The sequence below is a fragment of the Anolis carolinensis genome, chromosome 3 (assembly GCF_035594765.1).
Source record: "Anolis carolinensis isolate JA03-04 chromosome 3, rAnoCar3.1.pri, whole genome shotgun sequence".
NCBI classification, from domain to species: domain Eukaryota; kingdom Metazoa; phylum Chordata; class Lepidosauria; order Squamata; family Dactyloidae; genus Anolis; species Anolis carolinensis.
Genome location: NC_085843.1, coordinates 27,266,426 through 27,288,087, shown reverse-complemented (window position 1 = coordinate 27,288,087; position 21,662 = coordinate 27,266,426). Strand labels below are relative to the sequence as shown.

Below are 21,662 nucleotides of genomic sequence, written 5' to 3'. Positions count from 1 at the left end.
GGAAATCCTATACCCCAGAAAGTCTATCTGGTCTTTATTGAACTCGCACTTGGCAAGCTTCGCATACAGCTTCGCTTCCCTCAACTTTTGTAGGACTTCCCTGACTAGTTCTACGTGTTGCTCCTTAGTCCGAGACATTATCAATATGTCATCTAAAAAAATAAAGACTCCCTTGTACAATAATGGATGCAACACTTCGTTGATTAATTGCATGAACGCGGCCCCTCCCCCGCATAAACCGAATGGGAGCACACAATAATTGAATAATCCGAAGGCGCAAGAGAAGGCCGTCTTCCACCTGTCCTCTGGTTTGATCTGCAATTTATGGTAAGCCTCAATTAAATCCAATTTAGTGAATATCTGTCCCTCCGATAACTGGGCGATCAAGTCCTTCACTAAGGGTAGGGGGTATTTATTTACAGTACTGATTGCATTCAGGCCCCTATAGTCAATGCAGAGCCTCAGCGTTTGGTCCTTTTTCCGCCTAAACAACACAGGTGCCCCTAAAGGGGAGTTCGAAGGTTCTATGAAACCCCTCGCTAGGTTTTTATCAATGTACTTTCTCAGTTCCTCCTTTTCCCTAGCCGACATCGGGTATATCTTTGCCTTGGGAAGCTCTGCTCCTGGGACTAGCTCTATTTTCACTTCAACTCTCCGCTTCGGTGGGAAATTGTCTGCTTCCTTCTCGTCAAACACGTCCACAAAATCCCGATACTCTGGGGGTAATTTATCTGCCAGTTCTGCTATTCTGATAGAGTCTTCCTCCCCCCTTTTCCCCGGCTCCCTCTCAACTTCCTGGCTCCCTTCTTCCAAATTCATCCCGAAAATCATGCTCTTATCCTCCCAGTTGATTTGCGGGTTGGCCTGCCCCAGCCACGGCATGCCTAGTATCACATTATAGCTGGCTATTTGTGATATCACAAATGACACCTTTCCTTCCCAACTCCCTATCTTACACTTTACATCTTCGGCACTGTACCTAGCTAACGATCCTGATGCTGTGGATCCGTCCAACTGCGAGAATGCTATTGGGGATTCTAGGTTCGTTCTTTCGCATCCCAATCCCTCGGCTAATTCAGGGGAAATGATGTTCCTGGAACATCCACAATCCACAAACGCTTTGCAGGTTGCTTGTTTGCTGCCATTTTCAAGCTGAATGGGGACCACTATCATAGCTTTGTCCTGACTTACCAACCCCCCCGAATGGTGCCTCATCGGTGTTTCTTCCTCGGCGCGTTTTCCTGCCACGGCTCTTGGTTTGGGCTGGCCTCCGCTTTCCCCTTTTCTCTGCCAGCACTCGGCAGCTCTGTGGCCCAACCGGCCGCACACAAAGCAGCCACTCCTGCTGGCGCTCACGTTCCCTGTCGGCTCCGCTCTCCTTCCGGCTGGGGCTGATCCCTCCTTCCGGCTCCCCTCTTTCATCTGCGGCCGTTGCTGTAGCGCTCCTCGGTGCCTCCTCGCCTGGGCCAGCGATGTCTCGACGCGCCCCGCCAGCTGAATCCATCCGCGCAGTGTGTCAGGCTCATCACGATGCACCGCCCAGGAGAGGATCTCCCGCCTGAGCCCCTCTTTGAAGAGTTCCATCTTTGTCACTGCAGACCATTCCGGCACCTTTTCGGCGAGGCATTGGAATTCCTCCGCATACTCAGATACCGACCTCTGCCCCTGGGAGACGGTCTTCAACTTCTCCCTCGCCCGGATCTGCTCCAATGGATCTCGGAAACGGGTCTCCAGGGCCCCCATAAAGCGTCGGACTGACCCCAGACATGGGTCGCGCCGCGCGTGCAGCTGAACGTACCAGCTAGCCGCTCCCCTCTTCAACACTGCACCAATGGCCCGTATCCGGCTGGATTCCGTTCTAAAAGTGTGAGCATTGTCCTCCATATAGCCCCTCACCGTGGTAAGGAAAAAATCCAGTTCAGAGGACTCTCCCCCAAACTCGATCCTTAGTTCCTCTCGTCTCGGTAGGGGTCCCTGTGGTGGCAATCCCCAATTCTCCGCCCGTCGCAAGCCCCCTTGCGGACCAGTGGGCCCCGCTGCTGTTTCTCTTTGCCCTGTGCCACGCCCGGCATTCGCCAGGGGCACTAGGGTCTCAGCTGGGAGCGTAGCCGGGATTCTCGGAGGCTTTTCCCCTTCGTCGTCACTCTCCTCCACCCGCGTCAGGCTTGTTTGGGTCTTGGGCTGGGCGCCGGGCTCCTTTCGCATTTCCCTTCCCTTCGGTGCTGGAAGGTCTGCAAAGCCCTGGCTGCTTCCCACGCTCACGTCCCACATTGAGCCAGCCCGAAGTTCCCTTCCTCTCTCTGGCTCCGCCAAAAACGCCAGGCGCTCCATCGCCCTCGACATCACTGCCAGGGTGGTCTCCATCGCCGACATCCTCTCCTCCAGAAACACCATCCTTTGTGGGCCTGGGGAAGGTGAACCTTCCTCTCCTCCGGTGCTGTCTCCCCGCACCACTCCACGCCTCTGGGTTACCCCATTTGGCTGGGCATAAGCGGTGGATGACGCCAGGGCCGCCAGCTGGTGGAACTCAGCGTCCGGCTCGGGAGTGGCCCTTCCCGACCTTCCTCCTCCTGCGCCCAAGAGCTCTTCATCCTCCACTTGCATGTTACACCTCACCGCTACAGCGGGATGGTGTCTATATTCTTGGCTTAGTGTCAGCTCACCACAGCCGCTCCTGAATGAACACACGAGACTCTCTGTGATATCACCAGAAACTTTACTGCAGGAAACATAAACATCAGAAAAGCCAAGAATGGGAGACTCCGGCCAACCATCCTTTATATACCCTCCCCCTCATTTGAAAAGTCTCTTCCCGCTCAGTAAAACCCCGCGCAAATTCCCCGCCAAGTCCAGCAGCCGTTTCTTCTCCGAGTCCTGAGACGCAGGTGTCTTATCAATGTCAGTGACCCTGAAACTCAGAGCCACATACAGGCTCTAGTAGCAGGGTTCTGACAAAAATATTTTGTCATTAGTGATGAAATTATTTTTAAAAGTTCAGAAATTACTTTTGCTATGAATGCAAGCTTGAATGGTACGTGTTACAATGTACCATTCAATGAATGGTACATGTTACAATGGATGTGAAGGCAGAAGAAGGCTGCAACAAACTGGGAAGCCACCGTCATCGTGTCAACCACGCCACTGGTTGGGACCTCACTCTGTGAAGAATAAGAAGACTCCAGCTTTCCTAGACACATTGCATAATGTTTGTTTGGCTTTTCCAAATGAATTTAAAGTTTGATCTTTCTCGTAGTCCCCCCTAACGTACAACAATTAACATGTAGGAAGCAATTCCAAAAAAACCCGGCGGTATCTGGTTTAAAATATTTCCTGACAACATAGTGAATAGATTATCTTGTAAATCCAGGATTTTTACAACAATCATGGCTCAATGTTTTTGCTAGAGACAAATTCTACAATCAGCTTTACACATTTGTGGGTTTGACCTTTCTGGATTTTATTATTTGTGGATTTGATAAATACAGTAGAGTCCCGCTTATCTGATTTTTGCTAATCCAACACACCATATTATCCAACGCCCTGACGCCTGGGCTCCCTCCCTCACTCACTAAGTGTTATGGTTGAGCCTTCGGGCTCCGGTAATAGAAGAAGGGGTCATAAGACTCCTCGAGAGTCAGACTCTTTCGAGGAGCGTGAAAGAAAACGGCTCCGGGATTTGTTTACAGACCCGACAGATGAGGACTCATTTGAGGGTTTTTCTGAGGGTTTGGAGGAAGAGATGGCCAGCTCGGAGGAGGATGACATGGAATGGACTCGTGTGAGGGAGGATTTGGGTGTTGGGGAAACAGGCAATGAAAGCATGGGAGGTGATTGGCGGGTTGCAGGATCAGACCCATGGACTGGCTGGAGGGATGGAGCGGGATCCACAGCTGGGGATGCTGTGGGGCGTAGTCAAAGGTGCTTAAGCTCTGATGAGGATGATGATGTTGGGGCGCCTGGAATTGGGATGGCAGCTGACAGCAATGATGAGCTTGAACTGGGATAAATTGGGGTTTGGGACCAATGTCTAATTGCGTTGGGCAAGGTAATCTGGACGGACGTTTGGGCTTTTGTTGGGGAACTTCCTGAAGACGGGTGTGATTCGTTACTGGATACGTAAGTTTACCAAGGACACTGGGCATCGACGGCGGGAGGAACTGTGCGGGGTTTTTCTCTGTGCAACTTGTGTTTAATCTCGATAGCTTGGACCTCCGTCGTCTTTTTGACGGGCAATATCTACTCGCACTGGATTGACGCTGGACTGACTGACTTCGATTCCGGATTATCCCTTCTGCTGGCTAACGGTGAGACCTTTGGATTTCTAGACGACTACGCTTGGTTATTGACCTCTGGACCGGATTGGGACCCTGCTGACTGCCGTTACCCTGACTGCTGTGCCTGGACCTGGATATCGTTGGCCGCTGAACCTTAAATTGAATCCTGACTACGACCACGCTTTTCGTTTGCTGCAGGGAGGAATAAACAAGCCTGGTTTATTCTCCTGCTGTTTCTGAGTAGCAGAGAGGAATCTGCTACCAGTCTGTTGTTTACATTCTGACTCCTGTTGATCCTCTTTTGTTTGCATTGTTTGCCAGGCTGAAGTAAGCACTTTTGATTTAATCCGGATTATACTTCTGTTTAACCCGGTTTATCCTTTTGAATTGTTTAAGCTCAAACTGAGTTGTTTTTTGTTACTTATCACACTGAAGTCAAGTGTTTGCCCTGTTCTTTGTCTCCTACGGGCGTTTTTAGTTCTGTAACCTCAATAAACTGAGTTTTGTTTTACTCACTGGCGTTCTGTCTCTGACACTAACTCACTCACCAGGCAGGGTCATGGTGCTGCCGGGACCTGGCCAGGTGAGTGAGCGAGGGACAGAGGGTGGGCGAGTGAAGGAGGGTGACAAAGGCCCTCACTCGCTCGCTTGCTCGCTCACTCACTCACCCGGCCGGGTCCTATTGCTGCCGGGACCCAGCCGGGTGAGTGAGCAAGGTTCACAGGCCAGGTGAGTGAAGGAAGGCGGCAAAGACCCTCCCTCGCTTGCTCGCTTGTTCACTCACACACTCATCTGGCTGGGTGAGTGAGCGAGGGACGGAGGGCAAGCGAGTGAGCACCCACCCTGTTATCGGACAGTTTCACTTATCCGACATTCTGCCCACCAGTTTATGTTGGATAAGCGAAACTCTACTGTATGTTCTCTCAGGGAACCTTTATCCCTTTCAATGCAAATATATGGTCACTTCCACCTGAAGTCATCCTAGAAGATCCAAAGATTGCCAGAGAGAATATTAATTTAGGCATTTGGAGACCCTTCAGTGGGATTCTGTGATCAACCTCAAGGAAGTTGATTATAGAGTTAGGCTGGAGGGCATAGCAATTTTTAGAGGGGTATTGTCTCAGGTAAAAGAAAATAGACCAGGGTGGGTAAATTCCCAGGGGTCATGTTTTTTTGTTCCCAATGTCTTTTAGGTGGCATTGGTCCCTTTGTTTTGGGTGGCCCGGGGGAGGCTATGTGGAACGATCGAGCAATTATTTCAAGAATAGAAAAAGTGAAATAAATAGTTTTTGCTGTAAGAGTGGGAGTGGTTGTTTTTAAAGCATGGCACATACAAAGGGGAAGGAATTGAGCAAATATTTTTTTTTGAGATCTTTGAATTCACTTACAGTGGTACAAAAGTACAAATTCTGTTGATCTTTTTTAGTTGTTGCTAATGGACCATTATGTTTAAGAAAAAAATATTCTGGAGTTATCACTTCAGGGAAGTTTTATTACCGAGACTTTAATTGGCAACAGAGTTTGTACTTGGGAGAACTGGCACTATTTGACATACCGTTTTATTGAGCTATTTGTGAAGCGTTTGCTAATAAACTCTTATTTCAAGTGATCTGTGTAGATCTAAACTTTTCCAGATGTTACATTGTTTTGGTTGGATCTCAGATTCAGGTTTTTCGGGGATGTAGATAATTGGTTGTTTTGTATCAATGGAATAATAGTATTAATAGATTTTTATATTTAATGTTCTGTTGTTAACACCAAAAAATGTCACTACAAAAATCTTAATGCCTGCCATAGATGTGGATGAAATGTCAGGAGAGAATGCTTATGCAACATGGTCATACAGCCCAGAAAATTCACAACAACTCAATCTATAGCCTATTCATTACCCAGTCATATTTCATTTATAGTTTACCTCTGAGACTAATATCTGGTAGGGGTTGGTTTCAGGGCCCCCATGGATACCAACATTCGTGTATGCTGGAGCCGTTATATACAATGGTTTTGTAAAATTATGCCACTTCTCTAAAATAACACAGTCATGGTTTACTTTGGGATTTTTTGTGGATGTCTAAGACTTTTCTATTTCAACAGGCATTTGATGAGACCTGTTTATACAGTGTGCTGATATTGCCAATTATTATTGTACTGCTGTATGTCTTTTTATTGATTTTTGGACATTGTCAGCTGTTTTGAGTCCCAATCTGGGAAAAGGTGGGATAGAAATACAAATAAGTATAGCAATAACAACCTAGACAGACAGTGTTGGCACTTTGAAGACTTATAATGAGAACTGAATTTATTTGCTAAGATCCAGTTAGTTGAAGGTTAAAGTCATATTTCTTCAAACAAGCTTTGAATTAATACTTCTCAAAGGGTTTCTTCTCAGAGGAATTCCTCTGAGTATTTGAAAATTAGGGTATGGTGTAAGAAAGTGGGAGGAGCCACCTATTTACCAAAATATTTGTTTCATCTATAGGAACTTGATATAACTTGATTATCAAAAGAGAATAGTGCATAGTAATGTTTCTTTTTCTTGATATCTGAAGAGTAAATTAACATGTTCAGATTTAGATCTTTTTGTCAGCAATGTATGCTGAGGTGGGAGTTTTGAAGGTTCAGACACCAGTACAGAATTTCAAATGGCTGAGTAAATAACACACAGCTGCTTTACATTGCTGCTATAGTGAATGTCAAGGAATATAGATTGAATTTTTGACCCCCAGGAATTTATAAAAACCTTTCTCTATACCTTGCTCTGATGGGTGAAAGCCAAGCCATGATATGATCATCATCTATCAACTTGTCTTCCATTGTTGGGTACCTGCCTGAGAAGATAAGAAACAATGCTTCATGCTGACTCAACAGAGTGATGATTGATTTTATCAGTTCCGCACACTCAGATAATGGGCTGCAGTCAAGCAAAACCAATAATCACACCATCTTTTTCCAACCCCACTTACATGTATAATAGCAAAATGTTACACCATTTGGGGAAATTTAAGTATCTAAAGGCAAAGCCAAACCCATTTCAAATTTTAATACTTTGATTTTCCACCAGTACAAATCTAGATTCTTAATAGTATTATGGATTTCTTTCTTCTTGTCATTTCCCTGTCACACCAACTAATTATCCAAGAAAATTGAAAAAAAATCTTTTTCCTTTAGATACTTTTTGTCACATACTGTAGTAGATTTTATACTCAAAAGATTATCAGCAATTTCAGAAGAATTTTCTGGTAATAATCAAGTTGTTTTTCTGGAAATACTGCATGTATACATTTATTTATTTACAGTATTTATATTCCACCCTTCTCACCCCTAAGGGGACTCAGGGCGGATCACAATGTTGTCAGGACCCAGGCTACAGAGCACCAATAACCATACGCAGAGGCCAGATTCAATCTAATATCTTTATTAAGGAAATATATAAGATTAATAAAAATAAATGTAAAAGTTAGTTCAGAAGCAGACCTTTCAGGAAAGGTCAAAATTAGTCCAAAAAAGCAATGTCCAATATGAAATATTATGATCCAAAGTTGTAATCCAATAACCGAAACACTCACTTTGCCAGGCAAAGTGAGGGGAGATGACAAGGTCCTTTAGTCCATAAACTTGAGCAAGGCTAGGAAATAACTTGATACTTGAAGCAAGGCTTAAAACGTGGAACAAGGTAACAAGGAACAAGAACAAGGTCCGTGGAATAACTTGGTAAAATCCGTGATACAAGGCAAGGTATAGTCCCGGGAAACAAGCAAGGTCCGTAGGTAAACAAAGGCTGGAAACTGGAGCGAAGGCTGGAAGGCAGGCAAAGGCTTGAGCAGGAACGAGGCTTGAAACGGAGCGCGCTGTCCAGACACAACTCGCTCCGGAGGCTGACGAATTGACTCCGCGAAGTTACTACGCGGGTAAAACACCTATATAGAGTCTAACTTTCCCGCCGAAGCAGTTCTCTGGGAACCAGAAACGAAAGCTAAACTCTGAGACCAGATGTCTGACTCCTTAAAGATTCTCACGAAAAGCAGACTTAATTGGGTACATTCCTAGCTGCTATCCTCGCACTCCTGCGCGAAGCTGCTTCCAAACCCCTCTGTTGTTTACAAAACTCATGGCGAGAGAACACGGGAGATGTAGGCTCAGGGTTTGTTTGACATACTTCTGGGACACAACTTTCTTGCAGGTGCAAGGTTCCCAGATCTGCCTGGGAAAGATCTGGCTGAGAAGATTCCAGTTCTGACTGGGAAGGTAAAAAACCCAAGTTTTCTTCCTCATCAGGGATTACAATGTCCTGAGCAGGACTACAAGGCCCATGGGTCATCACACTATCCCCCTCCTCAAGGCCCCTCCCAAACTGGGACTCTCTCCCCGAGGCGCGAGGTCGTGGCTTGGCGGGATAGGACTGATGGAAGCGACGGGTTAGATCAGGAGCATGGACTGTGGAGGCGTCTTCCCAAGAGCGTTCCTCAGGGCCAAAACCCACCCAGTCAATGAGATATTGTAGGCGGCGGCGGTGAAAACGAGAATCCAAAATGTCCTCAACCTCGAACTCCTCCTCCCCATTCATCAAAACAGGAGGGGGGGCCGGTTGGTCTGTATCAGGACGCACACCATCCGCCGGAAGGAGCAGGGAACGGTGAAACACTGGGTGGATGCGCATTGAACGCGGAAGTTGGAGTTTGAAAGTCACGGGGTTTAATTGCGCCACCACTGGATAGGGGCCAATGAAACGGGCATCTAACTTCCGGCAAGGGCGGTGGGAGGGCAGAAAGCGAGCGGACAGAAAAACCCGATCTCCTACCTTGATTTCGGGGCCCGGCTGGCGATGTTTGTCAGCGTGGCGTTTATAGTCCTCCTTGGCTTGGTCTAGTTGCTGGAGCAAAAGTTGTTGTACCGCTGTGAGTTCCTGCAGCCAATCCTCTGCTGCGGGAACTTCTGAAGTTTCAATGACAGGGGGAAAGAAACGTGGATGGAAGCCGTAGTTTGCAAAGAACGGCGTTTCTTTTGTAGAAGCTTGAACTCCATTGTTATAGGCAAACTCTGACAGTGGTAACAGAGAAGCCCAATTGTCCTGTTGGTAGTTTACATAACAACGAAGATACTGCTCCAAAGTGGCATTGGTGCGCTCCGTTTGTCCATCTGTTTGGGGATGATGAGCTGAAGATAAGCGAGAGTCTATGCCCAATAGTTTTTGTAGTGCCTTCCAAAAACGAGAGGTGAATTGAGATCCACGGTCTGTGACTAAACTCTTGGGCAATCCATGTAGTCTGAAAACATGTAGAAGGAATAGATCTGCAGTCTCTTTGGCCGTGGGAAGACCTTCACAGGGAATGAAATGGGCTAACTTGGTGAAAAGGTCCACCACCACTAGGATCGTGGTGAATCCACAGGAAGGTGGTAGGTCAGTGATGAAATCCGCAGAAATTATTTCCCATGGTCGAGATGGGGTAGGAAGGGGATGCAGAAGCCCTGAGGGCTTCTCCCTTCTTATCTTGGAGCGCTGGCATACTGGGCAGGTGTTGACATATTTTTCCACATCTTTGCGGATCTTGGGCCACCAAAAATCCCTTAGGATCAGATGCATGGTTTTAAATAGTCCGAAATGCCCTGCTGGTTTGCAGTCATGACACAGACGAAGCGCTTTTTCCCTGCCCGGTCCGGGTGGGATATAAACATGATTTCTATAGCATAGCAGTCCATCTTTAAGCGAAAAGGGAAAATGCAGACCTTGACGAAGTTGGTCCTGCGCCCAGGCATCTGCTTGCTGACTAGCCCTGATTTCTTGAGCACAGATGGGTCCTGGAGTAGAGGAAATTGAACCAATGGGAGTGGATTTGATGTTCCCCACTGTGAGCGTGGCAAAGTTCTCGGGTTGTAGTAATTGGGATTCAAAGGTCTCCTTGCGTCCTGCAGCGTATTCCGGTTTACGTGACAGGGCGTCTGCTTGCTTGGTTTGGGCTGGGGTCACATAATGAATCTGGAAGTTGAAACGTTCAAAGAACAAAGCCCAACGTTGCTGCCTCTGATTTAGTTTGCGGGCAGTTCTTAGATGTTCTAGATTTCGATGATCAGTGTGGACTTCAATGGGAAATTTGGCCCCTTCTAGCCAATGTCTCCAAGTTTCAAAGGCTGCCTTTATGGCCAGTAGTTCCTTTTCCCAAATGGTGTAATTTCTCTCTGGTGTGGTTAGTTGACGGGAGTAAAAGGCACAGGGACGAAGGTGGTCTCCCACCGGTTGTAAGAGTACAGCCCCAATCGCCACATCAGAGGCGTCCGCTTGCACAACAAAAGGGGTTCCAGGATCTGGGTGCTGTAGAATTGGCTGGGACGTGAATAATTTCTTTAGTTGCTGGAACCCTTTCTCTGCTTGATCAGTCCAGCGGAAGGGCTGTTTTCCACGGATGCAGCTAGTGATTGGGTCAGACCAGCGGGCAAAATCTGGAATGAACTTGCGGTAATAGTTCGCGAACCCCAAGAAACGCTGCACCTCTTTCTTGTTAGTTGGCGCCCGCCATTCCAATACTGCTGAAACCTTGGCTGGATCCATGGAGAGCCCTAGAGGCGAGATACGGTAACCAAGGAAATCTACCTCTTGTAGATCAAAAGCGCATTTTTCCAACTTGGCATAAAGTCCATGATCCCGCAATCGTTGTAACACCATTTTGACGTGGTTCTCATGTTCTGATTGTGATCTAGAAAACACCAAAAAATCGTCCAGGTAGATTATCAAGAACCTATCTAGATAGTCCTGAAAAATGTCATTGACAAAATGCTGGAACGTTGCGGGAGCTCCGCATAATCCATAATTCATAACTCGGGACTCGAATAATCCGAATTTGGTCTGGAAGGCGGTCTTCCACTCGTCCCCTTCTCTGATGCGAACTAAGTTGTAAGCCCCCCGAAGATCCAGCTTGGTGTAAACCTTGGCTCCTCGAAGCCGATCCAGTAGATCCGAGATTAAGGGCAGGGGATAGCTGTTCCGCTTGGTGATATTGTTCAATGCTCTGTAGTCCACCACCAAGCGTAGTTCCCCTGACTTCTTCTTCACAAACATCACTGGGGAGGCGGCTGGGGATTGAGAGGGTCTAATGAATCCCTTACGAAGGTTTGTCTCTATGAATTCCCTGAGAGCTTCTTGCTCTGGTTCAGTCAGGGAGTATAGGTGCCCTCGCGGGATCGGGGCCCCCTCCACCAGGTCAATGGCACAGTCATAAGGTCTATGTGGGGGTAATTTCTCGGCTTCTTTTTCATTGAATACATCCCAATACTCGGAGTACTTCTTGGGCAGGGTGATGATGGGCTCGGTGTCTGTGGCATGGCAGACCTTGGCTACAAGGCAATGGTTTTGGCAGTACTGTGAAGCAAACTGCAGTTCTCTGTTGGACCAGGAGATGCTTGGGTCGTGGAGAGTCAGCCATGGAATCCCCAAAATCACAGGGAAATGGGGAACCTCGGTAACAAAGAAAGAAATCTCTTCCATATGTTCCCTTATCCACATCCTGGTGGGTTCCGACCACTGACTTACGGGGCCCGTCTTGAGGGGGCGGCCGTCTATGGCTTGTACCACACGGGCATTCTTGAAATCATGATATTGTAATCCCAGAGAGTCGGCATACTCTCTATCAATGAAATTGTTGGTGGCTCCGGAGTCTATCATGGCGTGGATCATGACGGGTCCCCTTTTTGCTGACCATAAGGTAACCACGAGAAGGAACAGGACCCCGGTTGGCGGCTCTTGAACGGGTTTTTTGACCGGGTTGGCGAGCCTCTCTACGCCCGGTCGTTGGCTTCCCCCGCCGGCTGTGTGTCAGCCGGCTCAGACGCCTTCGTCTCCGTGGAGGACGCCGCCGCAAGACGGGCGGCGGGCTTCCCTTTGGCTGGGCACTCTCTGGCGAAGTGGCCCCCGTTCCCGCAGTACCAACAGAGGTTTAAGCGTTGACGACGGGCCTTCTCGGCGGCATCTAATCTGGGACGCACGTTGCCCAACTGCATCGGCACCTCCTCGCTTCCTCTGGGGTATGGGGTTGGTGGTGGGGGTCTCCACACTGGACGTGGCTGAACGCTGGCGGGAGCGGGGGGTTTTGCCCCAGCTCTACCGCTCTGGCCTCGAACCCACTGTTTCCTGTTGGCAATCATGACTTCAGCCCGTAAACATTGATCAATGAGTGCTTCGAGGGTCTGGGGAGGATCCACCTTGGAGATTTCCTCCAGCATTTCGATGTTGAGACCCTCCCGGAATTGTCCCCTGAGGGCTACATCATTCCAGCCGGTGTTATGGGCCAGCACTCGGAACTCGGCTATGTACTGAGACATAGGTCTGTCTCCTTGGAAGAGGCGACGGAGTTTGTGACCGGCTGCCTCCAAATTGTCCTCGATTCCCCAAGTCTCCTTAAGGTGGTCCAAGAAGCGTTGCGCGGACCTTAGGTGTGGAGAGGCTTGGTCGAACAGTGCCGTCGCCCAGTTGGCCGCTGGCCCGTCTAGAAGACTGTAAACCCATGCCACCTTGATGTCTTCTTGGGGAAATTCGGCAGCACGGGCCTCTAGATAAGCTTGGCATTGGCGACGGAAAACATGAACCTTAGATGCTTCTCCAGTAAACTTGGTTGGCAACGCCATGGCCGGTAGACGGATTCCGCGTTCCTTCAAACCTTTTATTTCTCCATCCTGGGCATTAAGCTTATCACGGATTCGATCCACCTCATCTTTGTCGATGGTGTAGGTAATCGGCTGGCCGCTCGGCCCAGGTACGGTTCCGGTAGACATTCTGGCCGAGGTTAATTGGTGCTTAGGGTGGCGGAGTCAAACTGTCAGGACCCAGGCTACAGAGCACCAATAACCATACGCAGAGGCCAGATTCAATCTAATATCTTTATTAAGGAAATATATAAGATTAATAAAAATAAATGTAAAAGTTAGTTCAGAAGCAGACCTTTCAGGAAAGGTCAAAATTAGTCCAAAAAAGCAATGTCCAATATGAAATATTATGATCCAAAGTTGTAATCCAATAACCGAAACACTCACTTTGCCAGGCAAAGTGAGGGGAGATGACAAGGTCCTTTAGTCCATAAACTTGAGCAAGGCTAGGAAATAACTTGATACTTGAAGCAAGGCTTAAAACGTGGAACAAGGTAACAAGGAACAAGAACAAGGTCCGTGGAATAACTTGGTAAAATCCGTGATACAAGGCAAGGTATAGTCCCGGGAAACAAGCAAGGTCCGTAGGTAAACAAAGGCTGGAAACTGGAGCGAAGGCTGGAAGGCAGGCAAAGGCTTGAGCAGGAACGAGGCTTGAAACGGAGCGCGCTGTCCAGACACAACTCGCTCCGGAGGCTGACGAATTGACTCCGCGAAGTTACTACACGGGTAAAACACCTATATAGAGTCTAACTTTCCCGCCGAAGCAGTTCTCTGGGAACCAGAAACGAAAGCTAAACTCTGAGACCAGATGTCTGACTCCTTAAAGATTCTCACGAAAAGCAGACTTAATTGGGTACATTCCTAGCTGCTATCCTCGCACTCCTGCGCGAAGCTGCTTCCAAACCCCTCTGTTGTTTACAAAACTCATGGCGAGAGAACACGGGAGATGTAGGCTCAGGGTTTGTTTGACATACTTCTGGGACACAACTTTCTTGCAGGTGCAAGGTTCCCAGATCTGCCTGGGAAAGATCTGGCTGAGAAGATTCCAGTTCTGACTGGGAAGGTAAAAAACCCAAGTTTTCTTCCTCATCAGGGATTACAATGTCCTGAGCAGGACTACAAGGCCCATGGGTCATCACAAATGTACACATACATGGCAAACATTCAACGACATTAGACATACGTGCGTGTGTGTGTGTATGTTTGTATGTGTGTGTGTGTGTGTGTGTGTGTGTGTGTGTATTTATTTATTTATTTACAGCTCTTTTATCCCGCCTTTCTCAACCCTGGAGGAGACTCCAGGCGGCTTCACAACATAGGCAGTGCCTTTAAAAACATAGTACAGTAAAAACAACCGCACTATTAAAACAATTAAAAGCATTTGAATCCATTCAATAAGTTAAATCATGTGACCCATAGGCATAGTCCAGGGCCATTCCATAAAATCAGCATTTTGTGCTTTTGAGATCCAGTTTACACAAAATAAAGCAATTGTTTAAAGTTTCTCTGGTATTTTAGGAACTATGACTATGTTGGCAAGTGAAGCCAAAGTGCTTTTTCCATCAGTGGTTTGTTGGATGCTTTTTAGAACCTTGGAATTCAAGCAAATAACATAGGCAACAAACATCTCTCCTGTTCGCTGTCCCAGCATTCAATATTGAGATGAAAGATAAAAGGTTATCATCAGTTATTTGCTGTTTGTCATTAGCAAATAGAATATACCTTCTGGATAATCAATAGGAAATTTGGTCCATTGAAAACTGTTCTGTGTCTCTCAGCTGCCATATCATCTACAAATAATATTTATTCGTGTTCTGGTAACTTTCATGAGCTTATTTTCAAAACTGGTTAACCTAACATAGAGGAGCCTTGTAAGGGTAGATAATTTGTTTCCCTCTGTGATGCTTTGGACAACATGATGCCTTGAGTTCCCTTCGGGGTTGAAAAAGGCGTGGTATAAATAAGGTAAATAGATTAATAAACCTCTACAACCTCTAAACATTGGCTGATTTGGCTGGGGAATACATTAAGACCTAAATGTAATTGTTAGTTGCAGCTGGAATAGACCATCTGAATCAGTGGGAATTTGTAAATCAATCCTTGTAAAAGTTCCTTTGATTTAGTAGATTTAATCTAGTTGGAACTAACAAAATTGGATTTTATATCCAAAGGAAACTACTTTCAAATGCTTAACCTTTGGTTTCTTCCAGGATTTTCTTTGATGCTTTGATTTTGGAATTATTATCCTATGCATGATGGTTTCCTAACTAATAGAGGCTTCTTTTTTGTTTCATCATCCTCTTTTCTTCTCCTACCTCATTGTCTGTGTTGATTATCTGTGTTTGACACGGATGACTTGATGAAACCAGCAGAATAAGATAAGCATGGTTTGTGTGCATCTTTCTAAAATAGGTTTTGCAATCCATGCCAAGTTATATCCTTGCCTTTATCTGAGGCAACAGATAAAGGTGGGACTGCAGCTCAGTGCCAGAGCACAAGTTTCACCTGAAAAAGGCCCCTTGGTTTGATCCCTGACATATTTAGCTATAACTAGGAAAGAATCCAGCCTGAAATCCTGTAAAGCTGCTGCCAGTCAGTCTAGACTGCACTAGGCCGTATGGTCCAGTGCTCTGTAGCAAACTATTTCATTATTTCAAAGTGGTAGTGTTAACCAATACAAATTGATCTGGTCTTTTTCCACAATCTGTTTTGAGAAGAACCCCATCACTTCTAAAGTTTAGTTAAAGTTAAGAGAAGCAATTGTTCCACTATATTCTGGCTGGTCAGCCTTCATTTGGAGTACGGTGTTCGATTCTGAGTGCCTCATGTTAAAGAGAATATAGACAAGTTGGAACAAGTTCAGAGAAAGGAAGCAAAGATGGCAAGAGACTGAAGGAACTAGAAATATTCCGTTTGGTGAAGAGAGGACAGAGGTGTGACATACAGTAGAGTCTCACTTATCCAATGTTCTGAATTATCCAACACATTTTGTAGTCAATGTTTTCAATATAATATGATATTTTGGTGCTAAATTCGTAAATACAGTAATTACTACATAGCATTACTGTGTATTGAACTACTTTTCCTATCAAATTTGTTGTATAACATGATGTTTTGGTGCTTAATTTGTAAAATCATAACCTATTTTGATGTTTAATGGGCTTTTCCTTAATCTCTCCTTATTATCCAACATATTCGCTTATCCAACGTTCTGCCAGCCCGTTTACGTTGGATAAGCGAGTCTCTACTGTAGTTGCAATCTTTAAATTTCTCAAGTGTATTTAAGAAGAGGGAAGGGGGCAGTTCTGTTCACTACTGCCCCATAGTGTAGGACTAGATCTAATGATTTGAAGTTACCAAGCGAGTTGACAGTAAGAGCATCCTAGATATCTTCAGAAAGAGATTGGAAAGCTACCTGCTGGGGATGTTTTAGCTGGAGATCTTGCACTGAGCAAGGGTTGAACCTGATCTGATGCATCTTCTTACTCTGATTCTATGGCTGTTTTGATTAGAAACAAACCTACTAGTGTCTTGCCCCTTTCCAAAGTCCTTTGAGTCTTACCCTGATAGATTTCACAAAGACTGACAAAGTTCAGAATGACTGTCTGGATTATAGTACACCCACCATATATGTGCCAAATCTAAGATAATGCATCTGTCATATTGCTGTGGTTTCGGAAGTAAATTGACTAAATCCAGATATTTGGGGGGGGGGGGGGGGGAGATGTCATGAGTGTCAGACCAAAAGACGCACAATAAAAGTTACTCAGTACAGTTTTTTGAATTTCTGTAAATGACTTTATATTGGTCAAATGCCACCCTCCCCATAGCCTGATTGTGTGCCTCAATTCTGCATAGTTTCCAGGTGCTGTGCCTGTGACAATGCTTTAAGTGGGAGGGTGGTCCTTGGCTCAATTCCAAAGCTGGCAGCTGCTGTTTAAAAATATAACCATGCTATTATAGGCTTATTTCAGTTTTAGGAGAAAGGTCACTTGGAGTTAACTAACTTGATAATGTGTTGAGATTGATTATTCAAATATTGCAGTGCCCTTCATTTTTCCACAAATCAGTTCCATTAATAATGCCTGATAGCGGTAAATTGCTCATAATTTTGATGTTGTGATATGCCAGTGTAAAAAATGTTTTGCCTTTAATTTTTGCTCCTTTTTCATCTCAATGTGTTTAAAATTGCTGTGCCAGTAAATGTGTTTAACTTGATATAAGCTCCAGCCTGGGTAATTTCTGCTTTCACATTCAGAGCTCCCATGAACAGTGAAAGTTCTTGAGGATATATCTGTATGTGGGCTTCCTTTATTTTAACTTAGCTTATAGTATTAAATATGAGAGCTTATTTCTTCTGATACAGGGAAAATCTAAGGCAGGAATACCGTGTCTGTTGATTGATGTTCATAGTTTTATTGTTTAGTTTGCTTCTACAATGTTGTTAGCTGCCTTGAGCTTTTTCATGGAAAGTCAAGCAAAAATACAAGTTGTTGTTGTATGGATTTTAGCTTCTCCTCTGCTTTTCTTTTTATCAGTGTAGATGGTGCAAAACCAATTTGAAAGATAATGGTATTTTATCACACAGTTTAAGGTTGGCTTAGTGTTGGAAATAGGTAATAGTGTGTTCCTGGTTGTCTTATTAAAGCAATTTGCTTTGTAGCGAGCTATGTTAGTGGTGGTAATACGCCCTATCAGAAATAGGTCCAAACATTTGTGGGTTTTAGGCTTGGCTCATAACATGGCATAAATCCCAGTGAGTGTACTGACAGGAGTTTTCAGTCCAACTACCAGAATTTCTTTTAAAAGTACTGTAGGTTCCAAGGTTTGACTCCATTGAACCTTTGTGGTACTTGCTTCTTTATAGATGCAGTACCAATATTTTATAATTATATCCTTTCCATTGTTGTTGAGATTTTGGGAAAGAGGAATCTGTCAAAAACAGGACATGTGTGTATGGCTGCTGAGAGATGTGTATTCACAATATGGCAGTTCCGATGGATGTGGCAAGTCATAAAGCATCAATTTCACTGAACACAAATAGCTGAGTCTCACAGTCAGGTAACCCATGTAAAGACCACAGTATAGGTCAGAAGAGGGATTGCTGCCCCAAAATACAAAATTACTTCTGTGACACCATATTATCAATATCAATGCAGATGCAGAAGCATTTAGGCACAGACCCACCGTCTCATTCACACCATTGGTTTGTCCCTTGCTTTCCCCCATGCTCAACTTAATTGTTTATTTGATACTATCACCATCTTCATTCCCCACAGTCCTTCCTCCCATCTCTTCCCTTCCTCCCATGCTTACTGGGAGTCAGTGATGGCTTTCTTTTTGTTTTAAAACCAGTCTTCCTATGTTAGGAAGTACTGCAAAAGCGAAGCACGTTCTTTGGCTGTTGACATGTCATTTGAGAAAACTCTGGGCCCCAAAATTCCAGGGAAAAGTAAGAGATAACTTTGAGGTCAACACTTCAACAGCAGTGCTACCCACTATGTTTTTTAAAAAAAATTATTTTGTGGGCCTTACTGATACTGACAGAAGTTGTCTCTGGGTTTCTGTGTGTGGACATTGCACTGGGAACCCGATATGAAATGAATATACGAATGATGACATGTCATTCTAATGCAACCTCTGGTATGACGTTTTGAAAGCCAGCCTGGAGTAGTGGATTGAGTGTTGGACTGCTAGGACTCTGGACAGCACAAATCAAATCACAGTTCAACCATGGAAACCTAGTGGGTAATCTTGGACAAGTCAAACATCAAGGCTAATCCTCTTTGAAAAAATCTTGCCAAGAAAATCCCTGATAGAGTTGGCTTTGGGTCACCATAATTTGTAAATGACTTGAAGGCACACAACAACAATAACAGTTTGTAGTCGAATTCATCCTAGAATATGGCATATTTTTGAAATCCAGGAGCATCATGCAAACTGTTGAGTAAAAAAGAAAGGAATATAAGGACAGAATGAGAAAAAACAAAACTGGAAAATGAAAGTAGATGGTTATGAAGATTGTTGCATAAACACTCAAGATTAATCTTCATGTGAAGTTCAGAAAGAGCCAGGCCAGTTTGGCAGAATTTGACCTGGTTTGATTGCCTGTTGTTTGTTTTGGGATTATACAAATACTTTTAGTGTGATTTTATCTTTGGGCCTTATAAATATTTTTGTTTTATGTATGCAGAATGATTTTGCTTTATTTTAAGCAAATGTGTTCTGTATTTTTTTACTATGTACAAATTCATCTCAAAATAAATTTACTACCATCATCTCTTTTTTTTTTTTTTTTGCTGTTGCTGTTGTAAATTTGGCTTTATTTACTTTCCTGGAGCATTGGACATGTTTGTGGCTTTCTTACTAGGTGTTACTTGTTTATCTATTTTATTATTGTTTGCATCATTGAAATCTCTTCACTCTAAATCCATTTGTCCACTTTTATAATCCCATTAACATTGTAATCACTCTTCACAAATTTTGGCTGTTTATATGTCTTTTATGAATATGACTAGCAGAATTGTCTAACCTCAATTGCCCTGTGCAAGTGTTTTGTCCCACCTCCCAGTTTGTGCACAGTGTTCTGACATTATTGCACCATCTGCATTAGTTTGTGAAATTTGAATTATTACATGCTAAATGGTGTGTGCCTGTCTTTGTCCCTAATATGGAAAACATTTCAGGCAAAACTTGAAGATAGTGTTGAAATTCCCATTACTTAAATAACTGAAAGCTGAGTGCCCTAGTGTGACTCAATGCACGAAACAGAAAACATGATTTGTTCATATATTACTTTTAAAATCATGAAAAGCACAGTCGCGAAGGGGGGGGAGGCAAGCTGAGGTTATTTTGAGATTCCGAAACCTCAATACTGCAAATCTCACAAAAGGACAGAGGTTGGTGAGGTTACTTCAGAATAACAATTCTGGTTTGGTGGCCAACCTTCCATGTCAAAAAGCCAGTGTTTTGCAAGCTGCTTAAATGTGAATGTTGAGGAAGAGAAGGAACTTTTTGTGCCCTCTACATGGTGAGATTTTATTGTTCAGTGATGTTGGTCTCTTATCCAGCCACTCCAGTCCAGTCCACTCCCATGTGGATAGTCTGTATTTTGAATGATAGCATGCAAGCAAGAATTAAATATGAGGGTTGAATGAAAAGTAATGCCTCCACCTTCGTAACTCCTCAAGAGATGGCAGTACTGGTATGCGGCAGGTACTGGCTTGTTCAGTAGACACCCCCCCCCCCTCTACAGTTCCATTTGGCGGAAAGCCTTCGCATTGAACGGTTGTGTTGTTAAAGTGTGAAGTATGGTCAATGCGACTTAAGCAACGTGCAGTCATTGAATTCCTGACAGCAGAAGGTGTAACGCCAAAGGAGATTCATCAGAGAATGCAAGCTGTTTATGGTGATTGTGTTGATGTGAGTACTGTGCATCGTTGGGTGCGTAAGTTTAAAGATGTTGAGGTGGGATCATCTGACTTGTGTGACAAACAAAGTGTTGGACGTCCTGTGACAGCAACCACCGAGTTTCACAAGCAAAAGGTTGACAGATTGATTCAGGACAATCGTCGTATCACTCAGAGAAATTTCAAGCATAATCGGCATTTCACAAGAACGTGTGGGTCACATTATTGCTTTGCTTGGCTATCGGAAGATCTGTGCACGATGGGTATTGTGAGACACTGGTTGCAGAAACAGAGTGTCAACTTCTTCTGTGACGGCTTCATTGTTGGCAGAAATGCATCCAATTGTCTGGTGATTATGTGGAAAAGTGAATAGTGGTAGTTAAAAAGCACATTCTAAGGATTATTTCTGCGTTTGATTTGTTAAAATATTCCCATCCAAACTCAAGTAATGAAGGTAGAGGCATTACTTTTCATTCAACCCTCATATTGTGTAGATGTTAAAGAATGACTGCACTGATTGCTGCATTCTCCTGGTATGCCAGTGTGTAGAGTATGTGTGCATTGTGTACTACACAGGCTTTCCTCCTAAAGTTGATTATTCTGCATGTGTGAAAATCTGGTGGGGTGGTAGAACTAGTTGGCACATGTGTTTCTAAAAGACTCATTAAATGTTCAGGTGTCCATTCTGAATAAAAACGGGGCGGGGGGGTGTCTTTTTGGACTATATCTTTGGGAGTCTGGTTGTAGTAGTCCTAAGAATGACTATTCCATGCTCTGGTTCAAAACATGGCTTCCATCTCCCAAGGAATCCTAGGACATCTGTTAAGGTACTAGATGGCCCCATGTGCTCTCTTCCAGCTCTATGATTCTATGGAACTTACCGCATATTGCAAATGATTCAGGGGATGTTCTAAGGTTGTATACTCAGTTTAGATGAGATCCTGGCCATGCCTGTTGGTTTTCCTTGTTCATATATGTGTGCTGATGTTGTTAACCTAGAATACTCAGAATGTTTTGGCAGCTGCACAGTTTAAAATGGGGGTAAGAATGGTGCCATCCCCACATGTGTAACCTATGGAGCTGTCAGAAGCCCCCATAACTTGGAGGAGAAGCAGAAATTCCAACACAAAATTGGAGAATTTCACTCTCATAAAGGAACAGCTTCCTTCCAGGTCTGCTCCAAATCTGACTTTTATAAGCCGGCTGGCAAAACTAAGGAAACTGGTGACTGGTCCGCACAATTTCTGTAGATCAATTTAGCAATCAGATTAACCAATATAAAAATGAACATCTTTTTTTTACAAGTAAGAAACAGTAAATGCCACTTTCTTAATAGAACAAGGAA

The 21,662-nt window shown here is 44.6% G+C and overlaps 1 protein-coding gene across 5 annotated transcripts in view; it reads left to right on the top strand.

Annotated features, from left to right (window-relative positions):
- arhgap20 (Rho GTPase activating protein 20) overlaps window positions 1–21,662 on the top strand; it is a 111,383-nt gene that overhangs the window by 47,916 nt on the left and 41,805 nt on the right. The window lies entirely within an intron of this gene.